Here is a 21,365-nt window from a genome sequence, read left to right on the forward strand (position 1 = left end):
GATATGCCCACGGGTGGTCTTAAGTATTGCCTCCCCCTCAGACCCTGAAGTGATAATTGACTAAGAACTCTCCTCCTTCTACAGACCCACCTCTTCTGAGCATGCTGAATCCTGACAGCAACTTGAAGATACTACAAGTAGGGATGGTCTTGGCAGACTTTGGAGTGTTGGGTTGATGCAAATTGGCACCAGGACACTGTTCATTTTGACCCTGTGTGGGAGCCAGGGAAATGAGGGTGAAGATTTCAAAGAACAACAGCCTATAGTCAGGACCAAAACAGGAAAATATTGGAAGACAGCTGTGCTGGCCATGGGCTTTGAGTCTACCTGATCATGTGCTAGACGCACAGCCACTGAAAAGCCATGTTTTGCATTTCTGAGTCTGTGTCTTTATCTGTAGAATAGGCATCAAAAGTTTCTCTTTCTTATATGATCATTGAGAAAATTATATGAGATGCTATCATATGAGATGCTATCATAATGAGCATTGGGCCAGCAAGATGGTTCAGCAAGTAACCATGATGACCTGAATTCAAACCCTAGAATCCATGTGGTTGAAGGAGAGAACTGATTTCTAAAGGTTGTCCTCTGACATCTCCCCCGTCCCCACCACATACAATAAAATAAGTAGCCTAGCACAATTCTTGGCGTTAACAAGTTACTCAGACATGTTAATGATAAGTACATATGATAGATTCCATATAACCAGTGATATTGACAATGGCAATAGAAACCACAGTAAGTTAGGCTCCCTGGAATATGATGAGCACTTCCTGGGGTGCTGTGGCCCTATTGCCTGGCTCTTTGAGCTGGCAGATCATAGAGGGAGGTACTTAGTGAATGCACAGAGGCAAAACTCCTAAGCCCAGGCCCTGCTGACTTCAAATACAGCCTGAAAAAGAGCAGACTTGTGGCGTGGCCCCTGGCTATGACAGAGGCAGTCCCAAGAAATGTAGCTCTGACTTGGGAGTTGGAACAATTCATTTCCATATTCAAAGCAAGGGTTGCTACTGACAACAAAATGATAACATTGATTGAGGTTACTATGCATTAAGTCCCCCTTGTGTTGGTGCTGAGCCAAATGCTAAGCATACACGATTTCATTGTATTCCCACTCACTGTTGGTAGGATATGTAACTCAACATTTCCATGCTACAGACACAGTGCGGGAAGCTCAGAGTAGTTAAGTCATAAGCCTACAGTCACATAGCTCAGTAAGCATCACAGATGGCATTTGATCCCAGGTTTGCTTCCTCTCCCAGGCATGTGCAACGGAACATAAGGCCAGAGCACATTCCCAGGGAAAGGGACAAGACTCCTGCTCTGACTGCAGTACCTAGCTATACGGAAGGAGTCTAGCTTGACTCAGTTTGTGTGCATGCATGCTGAAATGGCAGTCCAATCTGTGAGACTTTGGAGAGAACCGCCCTCCCCCACCTTCTGCACTGCCTCTCCCTGCTGCCTGTGTCAGGAGAAATAGGACAGAACACGCAAGTTGCAGAGCACACTCCTTTTATGCTTTTCCTAAAGCCCTCCCTGTCCTCCCTCCTCCCCCCGGGCTACATCCCTGGCCTGAGTGATGAGCAGCAATTAGGTCTACAGAGAGGCAGGACCAAGGGCAGCTCTGTCCTGGCTTGTCCTGCCCTGTTCTGACCTGCGGCACTCCGCCAACACCCTAGGGACAGATGGATGGAGGGATCGTCCAAATCCAGCCTCCTCCTGTGTTTGCCAAGAGATTTCCTGATTTGTCTCTAAATATAGGGTAGTTTAGATACTGAGTTTGCCCCCTCCTTCCTTGCCCTAGCATCTACTGAATGATTTACCCCTAAAGAATGGTATTTTCTATTCCTGACCCACGTGTGTGGTCCCGCTGGCTTTCCAGAGCAGGGAAAACCCTCTGCAATACTTCATGGATCTGTACACCAGTGCTGCAAGCTGGGACCGCAGCTCTTCAGAGGGAGGAGAGGGTCACTTCCTTTTCAGGCTCCCAGCACCGGCTCTGGTTAGTGCCTCTCAGCACGGGAGACACACTGTCCCATATCAGGGGTGATAACCTTGATGGAAGGGCTCCCTCAGCCTGAGCAGAGGGCCATGGAAGGCAGGGGCTGTGCTCATGAATAGGAAGTGATTACACAAAATATATGACCTGGGAGGCAAAAGCACCACATGCAAGTGCATTTGTCCTCCGTGTCAACAGATCAACATCATGGAGCAGAAGCATGGGAATTACTGTCATGAGAAGCAATCATCTGCAGGCTTAGAAGGCAAAGCTTCGTCAGCTCTCCCATTACTCATGAGTGAGGAAGGCTGGAGGGCCAACTCCAGTCTTTAAGGAGTGAGTGCACATGTTCATAAGTATGGCTTGCGTGCTGAGATTCTTGCATAGTTTATCTCACTTAGCACAATTGTCTGAAAGTGGGTGCTGATCTCTATTTTAAGGGTAAGGCAAATGAGGGGCAGGCTGGTTCAATGACGTAAGTCTCCCCCCTTCATGTGTCATGAACTGTGACATATCTGTGCCACTTCTGGGAGGTGGCCTCTCAAACTGAATACATCTTAGTTAGAATCCCCAGTGCATGGCTTTATATTCTCTTGGGGGCTCTCCTATGTGCTACACTGCACCATGCACTAATCCAGGGAGAGGGGTCTGTCCCTCCCATTTCACATGCCCAGAAGGAGAGGACAGTGGCTGACAGAGCTGGTGCTGGTTGAAGTGGGGAATGGACAACTGAGTCCCTAGGGAGTTACCTTTGGAGAGGGATCAGGGATCTCTCAGCATTGACTACTGGACTCAGTGGTAAGCCTTTCTTTAATTTTTCTCTTAACAATTGCCAAGGAGGTCCTGTAACAGAAAGGTAGCAGGCTAGGGGAGAAGGTGACCTTAAACCCCCTGGCCTCGTTTGGGGATATTTGTTCCTTGTTCTGCCTAGCCACTTCTTTGTTTCCAAATAGCCTAACTGAGCTATAATAACACAGACCTCTTTTAAATGTCTGCATTTCTTCAGTACATTTACTGAGATGTGCAACAACTCCAGTGTCTAATTTCAGAACACCACACCCCTTAGCAATCCCTCCCTCTCTTCTTCCCTGCCTCCCTCCCTCCAACCCCCCACCCTTTCCCCCTCAGGGACTCTCTGGCAAATCACTTTTTGTCCTATAAATTTGCTCTTACCAGACATTTCATGAGAATGAAGATTCCCTCTGGTTTATAGACCATGATGTCTGATGTCTTGTTTGTGGCAGAGCCCCGTTGGAGCCCATCAAAGTTAGATCTCAGATGGGTACAACTTTTACAAGCCACAGCACCTTTCCCTTAAGAGATAAAAACACCCCTCTCCAAAGCAGGTTCTCTGTGATGCTTTGTGTCAGGGTCCCTGATGTTGTTGATATTTTTTAGGTGGAGACGGTCAGGTACAGGCCACTGGAGAGTCAGAGGGATGCTGAGGGTTTAAGAAGAAGCCTGTGATTTGTTCTCGTGGATGGGCATGGGCATGCTGAGAGGAGAGGACCATTGCTGCCCAGCCCAAACCCAGCTGGGTTAGGCAGGGACTTGAGGAAGGCAGAGGAAGGAGAGATTTGACTTGGGTGCCCAGTCAACAGCTGTCTTGTGCTAAGTGTTTAATAGTTAGTTCTTCTGGTGCTGGGGCCCAAGCTGGCCCAAAAGGTCAAGTTCTCACATAGACAGGTCTAAAGGGACTTTAGTCACAGTTGAGTAATCATTTTATCATGTTTCATACTCAGTCTTTACTTGGTCAAACTCATCTGGAAAGTATTTCCAAAGATAAAGTCAGCTCCACTAAATACCAAGTCATACACTTACATGCACAGACACACACAGACACACAGACACACAGACACACAGACACACACACACAGACACACACACACACACACACACACACACACACACACACACGAGAGAGAGAGAGAGAGAGAGAGAGAGAGAGAGAGAGAGAGAGAGAGAGAGAGAGAGAGGCAGAGAGAGAGAGAGAGACAGGGAGAGAGACAGAGACAGAGAGACAGAGAGAAAGACAGACACACACCCACACACACATACACGCAGACACTAGAAATACTTGAGAAGAACCTTTCTAAAGATGCCATTTTATTGCCAAGTTCCATCTGAGCAGAGTGTGTGTGAGCATTTCCATAAATCTACATTACCCTAGGTATTTGGGGCTCCTCTGGGAAAGAAAAGTCTATCAGTAGAAAGTAATGATTTTGGGCTTTTCAATTGCCCTAAGGATCTTGACAATACTATTAAGACCCATGAGCTCCCTGTCGAGAAGTTTAGGAGTGAAATTATTAATACGCCCTAACGTTGTGTTGCTTGTTGCGCTGCAGCAGAAAATACTCTCTCTGTTATTTGACCCGCATTATCACTCTCCTAAGCAGAGAATTGCATCGGAAATGTAAACTCCTCTTATCCCCGCTCATTCAGTAGCTTTTGGAGGTCTTATTGGAAAAGAAGCTGGGAATAATTTGGATGTTTCTCTACCTATAAGATATAATGTTTTCCAAAGACCAAATTATTTTTAAGGTCTCTCTCTCTCTCTCTCTCTCTCTCTCTCTCTCTCTCTCTCTCTCTCTGTGTGTGTGTGTGTGTGTGTGTAGACCCTCACAATAGAATTATTTTCCATTAAGATGTTTAGATGTTTGGTTATGTTTTCCTTGGGGTAGATTTCATTCCCCCCCTCCCTCCCTTTCATCCTACCCCCTTCCTTCCTTCCTTCCTTCCTTCCTTCCTTCCTTCCTTCCTTCCTTCCTTCCTTCCTTCCTTCCCTCCCTCCCTCCCTCCCTCCCTCCCTCCCTCCCTTCCACTTCTTTCCTACCCACCACCACATTTGCTCCCTGAATACAGAAAGATGACCAAAATAAAGATAAAGCACACTTGTGATGTTCACCAGAGCCTCTGATGAGCACAGGCAGAGGCCGGCTCTGATCCACACCATTCATGGACAGTGAGAGGGATGGAGGCACCCCAGTTAAATGGCAAGGATGGGGATAAAGGAACCTGGAGCATTTTCACTTCAAAGCTCGGCAGAATTATTTACTATCTGGGTGACCTTTTCCCCAAATCTCTCCTGGTACATGCCTTATAGGGCAAGAGAACAAAAGTTTCTCCATACTATATAAACAGAAGTCAGCTGAATGTCAGGCATGGGCTGTGTCTCTTTTCTTGTCAGGGGACAGCTGGTACAATGGGATGTATAGGGCTAGTGCTGAAGACATTTTCAAAACACCGTTTCTATCTTCAACACACACACACACACACACACACACACACACACACACACACACACACACACACACGAGAGTGGGGGCAGGTGTTTACCTCACACTGACAACCAACTGAATACTTCCTGTTTCCTGAAGCATCATTCATTGCCTGGGACTCCGTGGCTCAAACACTGTTAGAGGGTGCCCTTTGGGGTTTGCTCATGATTGCTTATTGTTTTCCCTCAAAGCTGTCTTGGAGTTGTTCTCATCTTCCAATTAAAGTGGCTCAGGGCTCCTCTAGTGCCCATGGCCCTTCTTATGGACCTTGAGCAGAAGCACCTGGCAGTTGATCAGGGAAGGGAAGAAAGCCTACCTAAGCCCAAGGGCCCACCATAATCACAAGCTGAGAGGAAAACTGCATCAAATGAGAGGCCTATGTGGTGATGAGCTAATGCCCTTAAGGCCAGAGGTTCTGTTGTATTCCCCTGGACAGCCAAGGTTCTAGCCCTGATTCATGAAGCCAATGCTAGGGTTCCATCAGTCTTTAAGATCAGAAACCTTAATTTAAACCCCCAAACATTGAAACCTTTAGAAAAAAATACAAGGGACACCCTTCAAAATATTGGGGTATGGAATCACTTTGAAACAGATCACCAAGAACACAGGAACTAATGCTCAACATTATCAACAGATAGGGCTACATGAAAAAAGTTCCTATACAGCAGAGGAAAGGATCTGTAAACACAGTCCACAGAAGGAAAGAGAATCTTTATCAGCTACACTCTGGATAATGGGCTAATATCCAAAATTTACAAAGATTTGCATAAATTAAATATGAAGGGAATAAAATTAACAAACAATAAATAGGCAGATGAACTGAACAGATAGTTTTCAGAAAGAAAGAAAGGAAGAGAGAAATAATGAAAGAGAAAAGAAATATATATGGCCAATAACTATTTTAAGAAATGTTCAATTTCAATTTGCATTTTCATGATAGATGGAAATGAAAATTGAAACTACTTTGAGATACCACCATATCCCAACCAGGAGGACTGTCATCAACAAATTTGACAACAAATGTTAGAGGTATATGGAGAGAAAGGAACCCTTATTCACTGTTGGTGGGGATGCAAATTAATATGGCCATTGTGGAAAAATATTCAACCATACAGGTAATTTTTACCTGTGTATTTATTGCTGCTTTATTCATAGTATCAAAGAATTGTAATAAATCTAATTGCCTATCAACAGATGAATGGGTATTGAACTACTATTCATATCTAAAGAAAAATTAAGTTAAAAGTTTACAGGAAAATGGATGGACTTAGAAGATATAATATTATGCAAGGGCACACAATCTCAGAAAGAAAGAAACAGCATATTCTCTCTCATACATGTACTCTATCCAATAGTATATGTTTCTATGTAAATAAATATACATTGGGTAGAGTATGATATGAGGAAAAGAGAGCAAGAAAGCTGAACATAAGTGGACGAGAAAGGACTGGATGCAGGTAATGGACATGAGTTATGAAAGAGGAGATAAAACCAATTATTTTTCTCTAATTCTGACATAGATTTTTTATTTTGGTGGTAGATAAATACATAAAATATATTCTATACTGAAAATGTAAAATTTAATGTGAAACTTTGAAGAAACAGTTGGTACACCCAAAACTCTTAGAAAATGCATTCACAATAGGAAACGTGTAGGAACATTCACATTTGTTTACTTTTGCCCAAATCGTCTTTTCTTCACAGAATAAGTAAGAGTGCTGGTGGCATAGAACCCATGATTCAGATTACTATTACAGTGGCTGAAGAAAACTTTGTGTTTGTTTTTTCACATTTTCAGCTTACATGTATTAACACAGTCATCAGAAAGCAAGCGATCTCGAAGCAGCCATGTTCCTTTGAGAAGTGGTCATGCTGCTATGAAAACCAGCAAGAGGAAGGTGGAGGTTTCCTCCAGTGTCGCTGGTCCCCAGTCAGCTTCAGTGCCTCTTTGCCGAGACAAGCCCATGGTAAAATCCAGACATGTAACTTTCTTTGGCTCATTTCAGAACGACGCAGGTTGCTCTATCATTGCAAATCCACTGCTGAGCGACTCACTGATGGCCTGAGCTGTTCATCACATTTAGATCGTCTAAGTCATGAATTAGCAATTTGTTTCTCAGGGCTTCTCGCGGTCCTGAAACAGCCTAGTATTTATCACCTCAAATGGGATCATTCTTAACTCCATAATGTGGAGAGGGAGTCATCCTTCACGTGAAGTAATCAGATTTGGTGGGGGAAAAATAATTGCCATTTCTAACACTGCCTATCGGAGACTTTAACAGTATGGTCTGGGAAGGGGTTTCTTGATCAGATGATATTTGATTGAGACCTGAAGGAGTCACTCTACCGTTTGGAAGAACAATGTGTGGGCAGAGGAAACAGAAGTCATTTTAAACCTGACAGGGCACAGGAGCCGCGCAGAATCTAGCCTAGGTTTGTCTCTTCCACTTAGTTTCAAGACTTTTCTGGAAGAAAACATCGAAGCAAATAAGAAAGGCCCCAGATCCTCATGGCCTCTGCCTCAGGCCTTTTGCACTTGCGGAAGCCTTAGCCTTGGGGATCCAGATAATTGAGTAGCTCTTTCCTAGTCTGCATGTCTGAGCTCAGATGTCACCTTGGAAGATCCCCTCAGGAGCCCTCTTGTCCCCCGTACTTTGTTTCCTCTGTCTCTGATGTACATTAGCATCCATTAAAAGTATCTTTCGGCACTAGAAAGTAAACAACATGAAAGCCAAGCTGCTATTTTATTCTGTCTGGAATCCATGGGCCTGGACTCTCCTGTAGGCATAATAAATGATTTCTGGACCAATTAGTTAGGCGCTATACACCGACAAGGACAGTGAGAGCAAAAGAATCAAAAAAGCCATCCAAATTCCAGCAGAAAAGATAATATTTCTGAGCGGCAACTCCATGGTATCATGTGCCCCAAACCTCAAAAGCCTGAACTCTCTCAAAGTTCAAGAAACAAATCTACGCGAGTATCTTTGCCAAAACACAGCTCTATCTCACGCAAACTGGAGCAATTTTTTCCCTTCTTGCAGGAACCTAAACATGACAACAAGTGCTGTACAAGCAGAAATCCCCACGGAGGGGAGGAGGGCAGAGGCCTCCCGCACACCCAAGTGGGAATGACACATTTCACTTCCAAACTGACTAACAGGATCTCCTGTGGCCCTTCCTGCTGGCAGAAAGTGTTAGCCCTCCCTCACAAATCCGCTGCATTAAAAATCTCTTTGCTGAAGGCTGGCTTCGGCTCCGCTGCAGCAGGGTGAATCTGGGTTTATTCGTGTAGCTGGTGATTCGCACAGTAATAGAACTGGTTAAGAAGAAAAGAGCGTGGCTAAGGACTTTCATATCACAGAGCAGCCTGAGTGGAACTCTGCCTCCGCCAGGAAGCCTGCTCAGGTTGTGACAGAGGACCCCTAAAGGTGCCTGCCCTGTTGATTATGCATGTAAGGAATTTTGTGGCTGCCCTGTTCCATGGCTAACACTAGAGCACACTGGCACAGGGTATACCGAATCAAGCCTGCTGCTCCCATATAACCTGTTAACTCTTTACAAGCCTTTCCAACTTAAGCGTGGCGTATTGGGGATTATCATCCTGGGGGGTTCTCGCTCTAAAGAGTCTAGCAAAATCGTATGTAAGTAGACACTTGATAAACATCTTTGCATCCAGTGACAGAAATCCAAAGAAGGGACAAGCTCTTTCCACAAGATTCCCTTTGCTTTCTTACCAGCTAAATTCCTTGCACCAGAACAGCAACCCGTAACTTAAGCTGTCAGCACGCTGTTTTCAAAAATCTAGCTTCTCATCCACTCCCTCATTCACATCTCCATTTGTTCAGTGCTCATGTGGCAACCAATTATGAAACATCTACCCTGGATGCAAGGGCTTTTCAGGGTACATCGTCCTGGTGTGTAGGAAGTCAGGGAAAAAAACATGCCTAATGCTGACAAACTTCTGTGGAAGCCACATGCCACCCTAAAATTTCTATCTCCTTGTGGACATTAACTACCAAGATGCTTCACTTTTCTGCGCACATCTTTATTCACCCTTCATCTCACTTATGAAATGGAAATGCACACTGCTCTGAAAATATTTGTACACACACACACACACACACACACACACACACACACACACACACACACAGTATACAACCACCCTGAGCCTCCCCCAATCTGATCTTATCTTCCAAACTGAGTCTCCTTCCTGCCAGCTCTACATACATACGCGTCTAAAAGTACACAGTTTCTGCCAGCATACCATTTAAGGGATGCTCCACAGCACACAGAGGAATTCACAAGAATGTTAATTATTACCTGTGGAGAGAAACTATAACATTTTGATTCATTTGTGTTTTCAGCTGAATGTGGTATTTATCAACGTCTTTTATGTTTAATTCTAGATAATAGAGCATGGCGAACTGGAGTCCTCAATTACGCGCATGGAATACGTGTACGATATATCGTTTTCTCTATGAGGTTCAGACTTGCAGGCAATCCCTGCTCTGGATTCTAAGTGTCTGGGGAGGATCTCTGCCAGAGACTTGTAGGAGCTACGTGACCTTCAAGGTACCTTTGAGCAAGATGGAAAGCAGGGGTGAAGAGGTCTTCCCTGGAATCCTCCTGCTCTCCGACTTCTCTATCTGCACATCTTGTACTCCGGGCTTCATCATACTGACTCACAGACAGTGCTCATACACCACTGAAGTGCTTTTATAATCAAAACACATGTGGAATGACACCAAGAAGAACCAAAATAGACTGGAGAAAAGCAGGCAGACCCCTCATACCTCTTTCTGGGAAAGAATGCAGTGGATGGAAAGTGAAATGACTTGCAGAATTAATCAGAAGTAGCAGAGCGTCACTACTGGAAACACATTTGACTTTGAGTAGACACCAAAGCTACTTTTATACCATGACGAGATGGGATAAGGATATGAAAACAATACAGGCACCCTGAAAATGGTTTCCTGGGGTGCCGCAGCTACCATATCACCTCATAATCACAGACCTGGGTGCTTGCCCGGGAGAAACAAAAACCTATACTCACCTAGAAAGCTGCATGCTGAATTTATAGTAGTTCTGTTCAAAAATACTAGAAGCCAAGACAATCAGCTGTCTTACAGCAAGTGAGTGGGCAGGCCAAGTGTCTTAATCTCCATACAGTGGAATATTAGGCAGCAAGCAAGAGGATCAAATAGAATTAGAAATGATACATTGGACTTTAAAACTGCCAAAGGGGTTGATTTTTACATGTTCATATCAGAAAATAATGAGTATAGGAGGTTATGGGTGGAACCTATCTAAAACGTGTATCAAAACAATATTAATAATATAATAATAACAATATAATAATAGCGATAGTAATATAATAATAAAATCTATGTCAGTTTGAAAATTATAAAACTAAAAACTAGCTATTACAGAGGAATGGACTATCGATACACACCTGCTCAGACGCATCCCAACAGCCCTGTGTCAGGTAAGAGAAGTCCATTTCAAAAGGTTGTGCATTATATCATTCTGTTCTATGACAGTCTCAAATAGACACATTATAGTAACAGATCAGTGCCTGCGAGGGGCTGGGGCTGGGTGGTGGGACATGACTGTAAAAGAGGAGCATGGAGAGGTTCTGTGTGGGTAAAGCTGTCCCCGGCTCTGCAGGAATTAAAATGCAGAATTGTAGGCGGCAAAGTCGATTTCATCGTATGAGAATCTAACCTAACTCATCTTTATTTTGGAAAGCACTGGGGATTGAACCCAGGGCCACGTGCAGGCGAGGCAAGTGTTCTACCACTGAGCCCCTTCCTAGATGCTAATTAAAGTGATATTAAAACAATAAAAACTGGTTTTAAGAATAGGACAGAACCATTTGAGTCTATAGGAGAGCTGTGTCAGACAGACAAACATTTAGACACTTCCTGAAAAATGAGGGATTAAAATCACCCTCGAACTAAAAAAATCGGATCAAAAAATTATGAAAAAAAAAAAAAAAGCAACAACCAAGGAAAAGAAACTGGGACCCAGCCAACATCTGCGTAGAAGTCTTCCTGGCATATTGCTAATCATTTTCGTATTTGAATTCATCGGAATACTGTTTGCCGAGACTTGGGCTCCCACCGCAAGCTGTGGACGAGCCGTACTGTGCACAGAGGGGGGATGGCTGTGCCGCACCATCCCGTCGGCCCCTCTGCTGACACTCCACGCCATCCATAGCCTTGCTGAAGCATCGCTACATCATTCATCGCCGCCACGATTATTAGTGGAGGGGAAACAAGCGACAAAGCTTCACAAGCTGCTCCACCTCCTAACTGCGCACAAGGCAGTTTTTCAAGGGACAGAAATTGGTGCCCAGAAAGAGAAACTTCGGTTTGTCTTAGAGGGTTTCTAACAGAAGAAGAGGTGGGTTCTGGGAGACGGGGGAGGAAAAGTAAAAAAAAAAAAAAAAATGATAAAGGAAGACCAAAGTTCTAGAATTATTTAGAAAGACACCGAAGGGTGCTTGGAGTTTAGTGACATGGTGGGAAAAGAATGGGCTGAGAGATGGAGGGGGTGAGCTTGCCCTGTTGAATGCCGTGGCTCAGTACTGCCTGTGTGGGTTTAGGTATGCCGAGGAAGGACGGGCGAGTCAAGTCTACATCTCAAATGACCTGGATGCTTCTAGGTTCTGTGCTCTGAACGCCAGCAATTAGCAAATTATTTCTTATTTTTGGAGGCTCAGAACCTACAGAAATATTTCTTGACTGCCATCTCCCCGTGTGGACAGGATGGACTTTCCCCTTCTACAGTCTCCTGGAACTGTGTATGGGTGCTGTTTTTCTCTTCATCGCCCATACTCCTTACTGTCCATGCCATTTTGCATGGGGGACTGTGTCCCAATCCAGGGTTTGTTACAAAACTGACGGCCGCCAACTGCCTGTTGGATCATGGTTTCCAACAGCAACAGCTTAACCTGGGGAAACAGGTGTGGCATAATTAGCATAGCTGTCTGCGTGACTCCTGCACCTGTGACCCACATCAGTCCAGTCCATCAGAGCCCGGGGGGCCTCGTAAATGATGGGGCTGGGAAGTCACAGAAAGGAGAGGGATAGACAGAAAAATAACACTGCCTGCCTCACCACAGGGGCCTTGGCTCATGAGAGCCTGTCCCAGAAAAGGAACCAGAGAAAACTCCGAGAATTCTAGCAAGGATAAGATACCGCAGGCAGGATATTCTGCTGAAAGGACATCGGCAGGACTTGAGCATCTCCCAGACTGTATGTGACTTTTTTCCTCTTCCCTTTCTGGGGACCACTCTTTCCCTAGCTAAGTCCTTGTCCCTTGGGTATTTAGGGTGTTCTGACCTTTCCCATGAACACTCTTAAGAACAACACGACTAAAACTCCATCCACTGCTCTCTTTCCCCCACAGGCTTTCTTTGCTTCAGTTCTTAACGTCAATAAAGTCCACCCTTTGCCTACCTGGACAATCCGAGGGTGCTGTTTTCTGCACACCAGCCTGCCGGCGGGGAATTACACTAAGCCTCCTCTGTTGCTGGAGTTAGTGCTGGCTGTCTGTGATGCCCAGTGCATAAATACCAGGCCCTGGAAAAAGCCTCAGTTTCCCTGCTCAGTAGAGACCATGCCCCGCACCAAGAAAGCCTTACAGGAGGACGGGAAGGCTGGAGCAATGCGGCAAGCCGAGAGGCGGACAGGCATGTGCTATCTTTACCTCCCCTCTCAGGAATCACACTGCCAGTCTGGTTAATACCCAGAGGCTCGCGGCATGTCTCATTGCTCCAGCCAAACTCCCTCGTCCCAGTTTCTTCCTCTGAAGCAGCCCTTTCTCTGTGTTACATCAGTGACTGGACTTGTCAGCAGCACTTGTTTTCCAGGGGGAGCAACCCTTTCCAGGTCCTTGCTTTTAAAGGTGACAATAAATGTGGCATCTCTGCACTCCCAGACGGTTACATTTTGGTCATGAAATGAGGTATGATTCGAAGCTGAAGAGTCTCAAAGAAAATTTCAGGAGAGAAAAATGGAACTCTTTCTCCTTCTGGTTGGTGGGGGTGGGGTGGTTCTGAGTTAAGATTCAGTTATCCTATTCCATATAGCTCTTCTAGTTTAGGAGGAACAAACCAGTTAATGTTATAGGGTATTGGGAGTGCAAAACATTTGAGGTAGGTCGTAGGATCTGATGTAATATGGTGTGAGCAGGGTGGATTCTTCTCAAAGTCAGCCTTTTTCAGCCTAAGCAAAGAGAACAGTCCAGAGGTAAAATATATATTCTGGGGGAAGTCAATAGTTCCAGCTTCATCTGACTTGCAGAACTGGTTTCCTAATTCTGGGTCAACTGTAACTTCCCATGAGGTGTAACTCCAGATGCTGCCACCAAACTCATACCTTCCTGAAGTCTCCTCTAACATTTATTTTTCCACATATTCATTGATAATATGAATAGTTATAATAAATAATAGTTGACTTCTTCTAAGCACTTACTATCTGCCAAATTCTGGGAAGAAATGTCCATGGATAATCATGTTAACCAGCCGAAAGATCCCAAAGGATGTGGGAGGTCCCCATTATGCAGACGGAAGAACCCGAGGTTTTCAGAGGTTAAACAACTGGCCTCCGGTCCTGGCTGGGGTGGGCCTGTGACTCTTGTCCCAGGTCATGCCTGTGCTTCTTAATCACACACCATTTACACCTGACATGGTCCCCACCAGTGAACTTTCCACATCATCAAGGCCTACTGCCTGCAAGTGTTTGAGATTTCCTTTTAACCACATCACGTAGCTATATTAATTCAGAATTGGAAGCCGAATCTGGCTGCCGTTTTTGAGAGGGCATGACGAGCATCATCCACTTTTAATTGATGACTGACGACTGATTAAGAGCAAAAGTGTAGCTCTGAGTCCCCCTTTGATGTGTTTTGTGCCCTTCCTTGAGGTCAGGCTGCCCATCTTGGGGCTGCTTCTGGGCATGACTTCCTGTGCTATCACACACTCTCTCCTTTTTCTTGCCATTGTCTCTGAAGTTCCTGTTAAAAGGAATATTAGATCTGCTTAACACTGCGTCAAATGAGGACCAAACAGGACTCCAGATGGAGGCCTAACAGAGCCTGGAGAAAAAGCTTCCTATACCCAATTTGGAGAACTTAATAAGGAATTTTAAAAGTTTATTTCTGCACTCCGGGCGGTGGTGGCGCACGCCTTTAATCCCAGCACTCGGGAGGCAGAGCCAGGGGGATGGGATCTCTGTGAGTTTGAGGTCAGTCTGGTCTACAGAGTGAGATCCAGGGCAGGCACCAAAACTACACAGAGAAACCCTATCTCAAAAAAACCAAAAAAAAAAAAAAAAAAAAAAAGTTTATTTCTGCATTTGGGGTCACAGTCCAGGACACCAAAATTGCCAAATGTTTACCTAAAACAGTTGCTGTTCATTCTTACTGGCTTCTGCACACAGGCTTGGATTCCCCAGTGGGACGGAACAGTCGAAGGTGGACACTATCATGTGGACAAAGGACACCAGCTGGCTCTGCAGCCAAGGCTGTCATAAAGAGCCTATTTCTAGAAGTATTTTCTGGGTGATGTACTGGCTGCTGTGGGTCATGGTAAAACGTGCAACACTTAGCTCAGCTTTGGGGCTGGCAAAGTATGGTATAGGACCGTTCTGGTCCCAGAGTGAGAATGTTTCATACAGTTTTGAAGAGGTATAAAATAGGATATATGATAGAGACCACGGTGACTCCCAAAGGCAAGAAAACCTCTACTATCTGGACCTTTATAGAAAAGTATTTTCTCATCTTTGACCTGGTGGGTCCTGGAAGGCTTTCTGGAGACAGAACTACATGGATGTCTTATAAACTGGGTATCTGCTGAATCTTATATATATGCCTGTGTTTGTTACGTGTTCAGGCATATTTGTTTGGACAAATGAATGATGAAATAAACAGACATAATTAGTGAGTTCGGTAAGTGTTGATCCCAGACTACATGCGGTTCTGGCTCATTCCACCAGACTGATACCTGAAGTAAACATACGGTTTTTCTAAACCAGACATACCTACTTTAGCTCATTAGAGAAACAGTCAGTGGGAGGATTCAATAACATAAGGCAACCATGAGACTTCCTTCTTGGGATATAATGGCTGAATGTTCCATCCAGTCGCACTCAATCTATAGAGGACTGAGACGTTCAAATATAGAATGGCAGCAAGAGGCACAGTGCTCTGCATGCGATAAATTAAACCTCCCGGAGGTGAAGGCTCTCTCCATCCCCACTGGCGGCACCCACCGTAGGCCTGGCCTTGCAACCACTCACCTCCGTGGCTCAATACATCGGTGCTAAAATTGGCAAACATATCTTTTTCTGCTCAGGTGTTTTTATATCTTGCCGACTATTTGGGCTCTATTGAAACAGAAATGTCACACTGCTATCTTTAGAACACTCAAGAGTTTGGGCCAAGAACGCTGGGAGGAGCTGATGCCCTGCACATCAAAAGTGAGGGGGTGCAGATTTCATCTCTGCAGAAGCAAGAGTAACCCCAGGTCCAAGGCAGCCATTAATCTTCAATAAGGAAAGGGGCAGGAGGGTACAGGATCTCTGATGCAGGGCCCATCCAAACCAAAGTTAAATAATCTGGCTATGTCTGAAGCAATTAGCTGTCTGTATTATTTCCCAACACTTGTGAGTGGAATCATTTTGAAAACCAGTGCTCTCGACACGTTTCTCTAAAGAATCAATTACTTTTAAAGGCGGGAAGCTCATTCCCTGCCCCAGAAACATACGAGGCACCACCTGCCGGCTCCGAGAGTTGCTTCATGTTATTATTATTTTTTTTTCAATGGGCTTATGGGATCGGGGACTTTCCCTTCTGGTATCATCCACACACTTTGGCAATAAGGAATCTCTTACACACCCCTGACACTTCTCTGGCCATTATGTGGCCCAATTTGCAGTCATTCTGAGGCCTCACCAAGAGGGAACTTTACCTTCCCTTAGAGCTTAGCCTTTCCATACCTGATATCATCTTAATTATTAGAAGTGCATTCTCTCCCAAGTTCAAACTCTGACATCATAATAAAGTACAGTAGCTTTGTTTCAGATGAAAAAGAGCTGATTCAGAGAGATACTGTATATATCTGTTTGCATAGCAGGAATCGGGTCTTGATTTATTTTCCTAGAGATGTTCCATGGATAACAATTTCATTTTCATCAAAGGCAAGCAATTTAAAAGTTCCCCTTGCTGTTGACAAGCTCCATAGTGGAGGCTCTCGGATGATTACAAATGGCAATGCTTTCCAAGGGGACAAAGGTGCTGTTTTATTCCCCTGGCATACGCTGTAAAGCCATAGTTAGGGTGGCATTGCACTCGTTTGGCATCCACTGCTTTGTGAAGATTTAAAGGACGGCAAACATGTCTGCTAAAGTTGATACTGACCCTCGCAAGCACTGTATGATGACACAGTATGCACATATTTTTGTCGGTGTTTAAAACTGTGTGTTTTCTCCCAGGACAAAAGCAGTACCTCGTTTTTTTAGTCATTTAAAAATGCCATCAGTGAGTTTCTAGTTTGATTTAATTAATAGCACCTGAAAAAAGAGTCATGTTTTCCTTTTCAAATATCTTGTCTAGCAACTATCTTTTCCCTTTCATTCACTGGCTAAGCATCAACTTTTTTTCCCCCCAAAGGAAAAAAGTAAACCTCAGATGGTGCTGGGAAGAAAGGCAAGATGGTTGAAATTCCTATCCCACTAGCCAAAGGAGTTCGAATCCCCAGAACCTAAGGAAATGATGGGTGGGTGTAGCAACTCAGCTCTGAAAGGCGGAGCCAGAGCAAGCCTAGCTTAAAGAGACCAGCTGGATTCCTGAGCTCCTGGTTTGATCTGGATACCACGCTTCCAACCAGAAGGCAGAAGGGAGGTTCTGTACATGGAACCTGGGCTCCACACACATGTGCACACAGGAAATCCACTCATACATGTGAGCCCACACCCTTGTGAACACACACCTTCCCACCCATACACACGAAAAGCAGAAAAAGGAAAAAAAAAAAAAACCTAGTTAATTCAAATAGAATGATGTTAACTGTGAACAGAGAGAGTGAAAGTCCCGGTTTCTGGAGTGATTCCAGAGACTCCACTGAAGCCCTCTAAGTCCCTTCCTTCTATGCTTCATCATTCTTTACGCCAGTCTCTAATTTACTTGTTCCTGCAGCAAATGGGAACTTCTGTGTCTAAGCATCCATAAGCACCTCTGTCATAAAAGTTAACTGTGAAGAAATCTGTGTTTGTGGGGATGTGTCTTGCTCATGCCGGCCCTGGCATTTCCGTTACCTCTGAAAAGCCCCCTCTAGCTGAGATGAGCCAAATCCAATTGATCTTTGCACGTCTCTGGTCTTCTCTGGAAGAAAGTAAAAATTGCTATTTCCCTAGAGCACAGTGAAGAGATCTGAGCATGCCTCTTCTTTAAGCAATAACCATTAATATGTGTTCTGCTTGTACCAGACATCTGTAATGCTTTGGGCTGTATTTTCTGGCGCGATAACAGCGTCGTCTTGAGAATTGGTGCATGAAGAGGACAGAAGGCAGAGAGACAGAGCTGAACTGCTCACTTGGGCTCCTATCTGAGGGACAACACTCTTATCTTGCATGAAAATGTAGCCCCGAGCCATAAAGAAAGGTTTCATAAATCTTCCCTTACCAATTTGGTCACTCTTTTCTTGCTTGTGGCCTATGGCTGACCTTGATTAGAACCCATTCTCCCATGCAAGGATTCAAAGGCATTGGAAATGAGATCACTGGAGAACATCCCTTAAAACCCCTTCCAGCCCAGACTGCAGCTTCAGCGACACACCATCCTGGGGCAATCTTTTTTGAAGACTAGCCAGAAGTAACACTTGATAGATTCGAAAGACATTTACTGAACATCTATTTTGTGCCTGGGTCAGGGCTCACTGTTAAGATGAAGGTACAACCTCCCTGACTTCAGGGAGTTTTTAGTCTAGCAGGAGAGACAGATAATTTCAATAGAACTCGAGAAGCGGGAAGGAGAGCAGGCATGGTGGTCTGGAAGTTACTTCTCAAGATGATAACATTTTGAAAACTCCTATGATTTTTGCATGGATTCAAATTTTTCAACACTCCAGTAATTTCATTGGCAGCTAAGGCAAGCTCTAACACCTTCTAAGAGGCATTTTCAAGTGCTTGAGAAACTCTAAGAACTGTCTTGCCCTTCTTCACATACTCTTCCAACAAATATTTTGGTGTCTCGTGTGCCAGGAAGTGACACAGGCAGATTGCCCCGTCTTCAGCAGTCACCCTGTGACTCAGTGTGCTGCTCTTCCCACTGATGGGAGGTGGGAACAAGAAGACTCCACTAGCTGCCTAAGTACCTCTCTTCCCCACAGGTCTGTCATGGTACCCAGGATCACATTAGGAATGGCCTTGGGGGAACTAGAGGAAAAGAACACCTTTGAATTGGCTGAAACTTCATGTTATTCCATTAATTTAACTACTACCAAGTGTTGTATCAAAACTCAGAATCTGGAGGGCCTGGGATGTAGAACTGATTGGGTTTAAAGTTGTAGTGAGGACGAGATGGGAGACAGAGGTGTTTGTTTGCGGGGTTCTAGAGTGGGTGAGGAAGTGCTCCTAGAAAGATGAGGGGTGGCGGGACCATCTTCCCAGACTTGTCCAGAGAGCCTTCCTTTGCCTTCCCTGCCCAGGGTAGGAGGAGGACTTGTGATTGGTTTCTTTTTCTGCTAGGCGGAAAAAGCCACATCCAGCCACCTGCTGGACATCCCTGGGCACACGGGGATAATGCCGGTGATATCCTTTTCTCTCAGACAGTAAGCATTTGGCCATTCTAAGCTACACCTTTACAACTGCTGGCGTTTATAATTCAGGAGGACAGCTTCACTGTAGCAGGTGTTTGGCTAAGGCAGAATCCACCAGGCTAGCTAGATGTGTTTCAGAGTGGGGTGGGCAGGAGCCCAGGAGACAGGCCAACAGTGCTGAGCAGGACTGTGTTCTGCAGCCCTAGGCAAGCCAAAGCAGGCAGTCTGCTTCTATCTTGACTGACACTAACTTCACTATGGCTAGCAGATCCATTTGCTCTCGTTTCTGACCAAACCAGGGCAGCCTTCCCGGGAACTTAAATAAAGAAAACAAACAAACAGAGAGACAAACAAAAAACACCCTCAAACAGGTCCCGATATCGCTTGCTTTCGATGAACACAACCGATCCGATGTCCATTCTGTTCTCCCTCCTCGTGTGCAGCACACACAAGGAAGCCATTTTCAAGCCATATGGATTGGTATAAAAATAAGGATTGATTTATGCACTTAGAGCCACCAAGGGAGGGACAGAAACCCAGTTGGTGTCTTTGCATCCAGGAGACTGCATTAGTATCACTGCATTACCTGGAAGACATGCGGAATCACATGTGGCAACACCTCCCCCACTCAGGAGCAAAGCTGCCCAAAGAAGGTGCTCTTCGCTCTACCACATCTGGGAATAATGGAGCACTCAAGGGAGGGGCTGTTTGTATTGTACATCAACTGCAGAATTATAAATTACAGGAAAGTGGGAAGGGGTAGAGAGATTTTTGGTCTCAGAGTTGAGGGACTCACCCTATTGAATGAATGGATGCTTAATCATGAGTCCACAAGACATCTGTGCAGAAATTTTTAAAAAAAAAAATTAAAGAAAATTGAAAAACATGTAAAAATCCTCTTTGTCTCTCTCCTAAAATGCATATCATGTGTATGCATATATATGTGCACACACACACACACACACACACACACACACACACACACACACACGGAAACCTACAAGAAAATAAAACAGGGTATTAATAGGAACTTTGGTACTGCTTCATCTTAATTATAATTGATGAGCTAATTATTGTGGTGGTTGTGAGACAGGGTCTTGCCTAGCTTTGGTGGCCAGGAGCTGCTTGAGGCCAGAGACAACCCCTCTCTATGCCTCCAGCCCCACCACTGGAGCAGCAATAATTTCAGGCCCATGTGGGCAGATTAGGAGGTGCTGGAGAATCAAACCCAAAGCCTTTAGTGTGGGAGATGAGCACTCTATCCACTGAGCAATAGCCCCAGTTAAAGTTGATGGGATAATTGCAGTTTCACAGATAATTGTAAGAAATAATGCACAAAATTGCCCAATATTCTTTGTCCAGGTCCCCAAAGACACTGCCTTGTATACAAAATGTAACAACACCACATTTGAGATACTGACATTGACGCATGCAAGGTAGAGAACATTTCCATCACCAAGAAAGACTTTCCATGGTGTTTTCACAACCACATCCCCATCATGCCTCCCTTTTTAAAATTTCAGGTGAAATTCACACATGAAAATCATATATGTGTAATTTGAAAAGTTTGTGTAAGCATAACCACCCACATTATTATCAGCTCTTTCAAGGCATGAGGCGCTTCCATCCTTCCAAAAAGTTCTCTTGCACCTCCTTCCAGGCACTCTTCACTATCCTCCACAGAAGCCATACTTATGATACAAATTCATAAACTGGTCACATGTTTTAAACTAGTATAAGTGTAATGAAGAACCGCTTTGTGCCTGACTTCTTTAGCATTTTTTTTTTTTTGAGAATGGTTCTCACTGCTGAGGTCTTAGCAGCTCATCCATTCGTGTGTGGGTAGGCATGTGGCTTGTCTCCAGTTTGGGCTACTGAGAGTCAGAGCCTTCATTGGTGTTCAGGCAGAAGTCTATGCTTGGACATATAGTTTTATTGCTTTTGGGTCAATACTTGGGGCTGGAGTGTGGTAGACATGTTTAATTGCATAAAGAGATGCCAAATCAGAAAACAAAACAAAAATGTTCAGCATCTTCCTAGAGTGTTAAGTGGTACTTTTTCCCTTGCTCTGTGAGGCACCCTCCATCACAATAGCACACATTGTTCAGTCTATAAAACTTTGGTTATTCTGGTGGTTAAAGAAACAATATCTAAGCATTCTATTCTTCTCTACCTAAAGGCACAGTAAGAAAAGGTTTGGAGACACATTGTGAAACCTAATGTGGATTAGACTCGGAGTGAGATCTTAGTTAAAGCCCCAAGT

The 21,365-nt window shown here is 44.6% G+C and overlaps 1 protein-coding gene across 15 annotated transcripts in view; it reads right to left on the reverse strand.

Annotated features, from left to right (window-relative positions):
- Tenm2 (teneurin transmembrane protein 2) overlaps window positions 1-21,365 on the reverse strand; it is a 1,247,217-nt gene that overhangs the window by 304,445 nt on the left and 921,407 nt on the right. The window contains exon 1 of one of the 15 annotated variants that reach the window (XM_076578176.1): window positions 12,744-13,012. The exons of 12 other annotated variants lie outside the window; for them this stretch is intronic. The gene's annotated coding sequence lies outside the window, so the exon portion shown is untranslated. Of the gene's footprint in view, window positions 1-12,743; window positions 13,043-21,365 lie in introns of those variants that run through there. 2 more of the 15 variants (XM_076578175.1, XM_076578174.1) reach the window with 2 other exon arrangements.

Source organism: Peromyscus maniculatus, chromosome 8 (genome assembly GCF_049852395.1).
Source record: "Peromyscus maniculatus bairdii isolate BWxNUB_F1_BW_parent chromosome 8, HU_Pman_BW_mat_3.1, whole genome shotgun sequence".
Taxonomy (NCBI): Eukaryota; Metazoa; Chordata; class Mammalia; order Rodentia; family Cricetidae; genus Peromyscus; species Peromyscus maniculatus.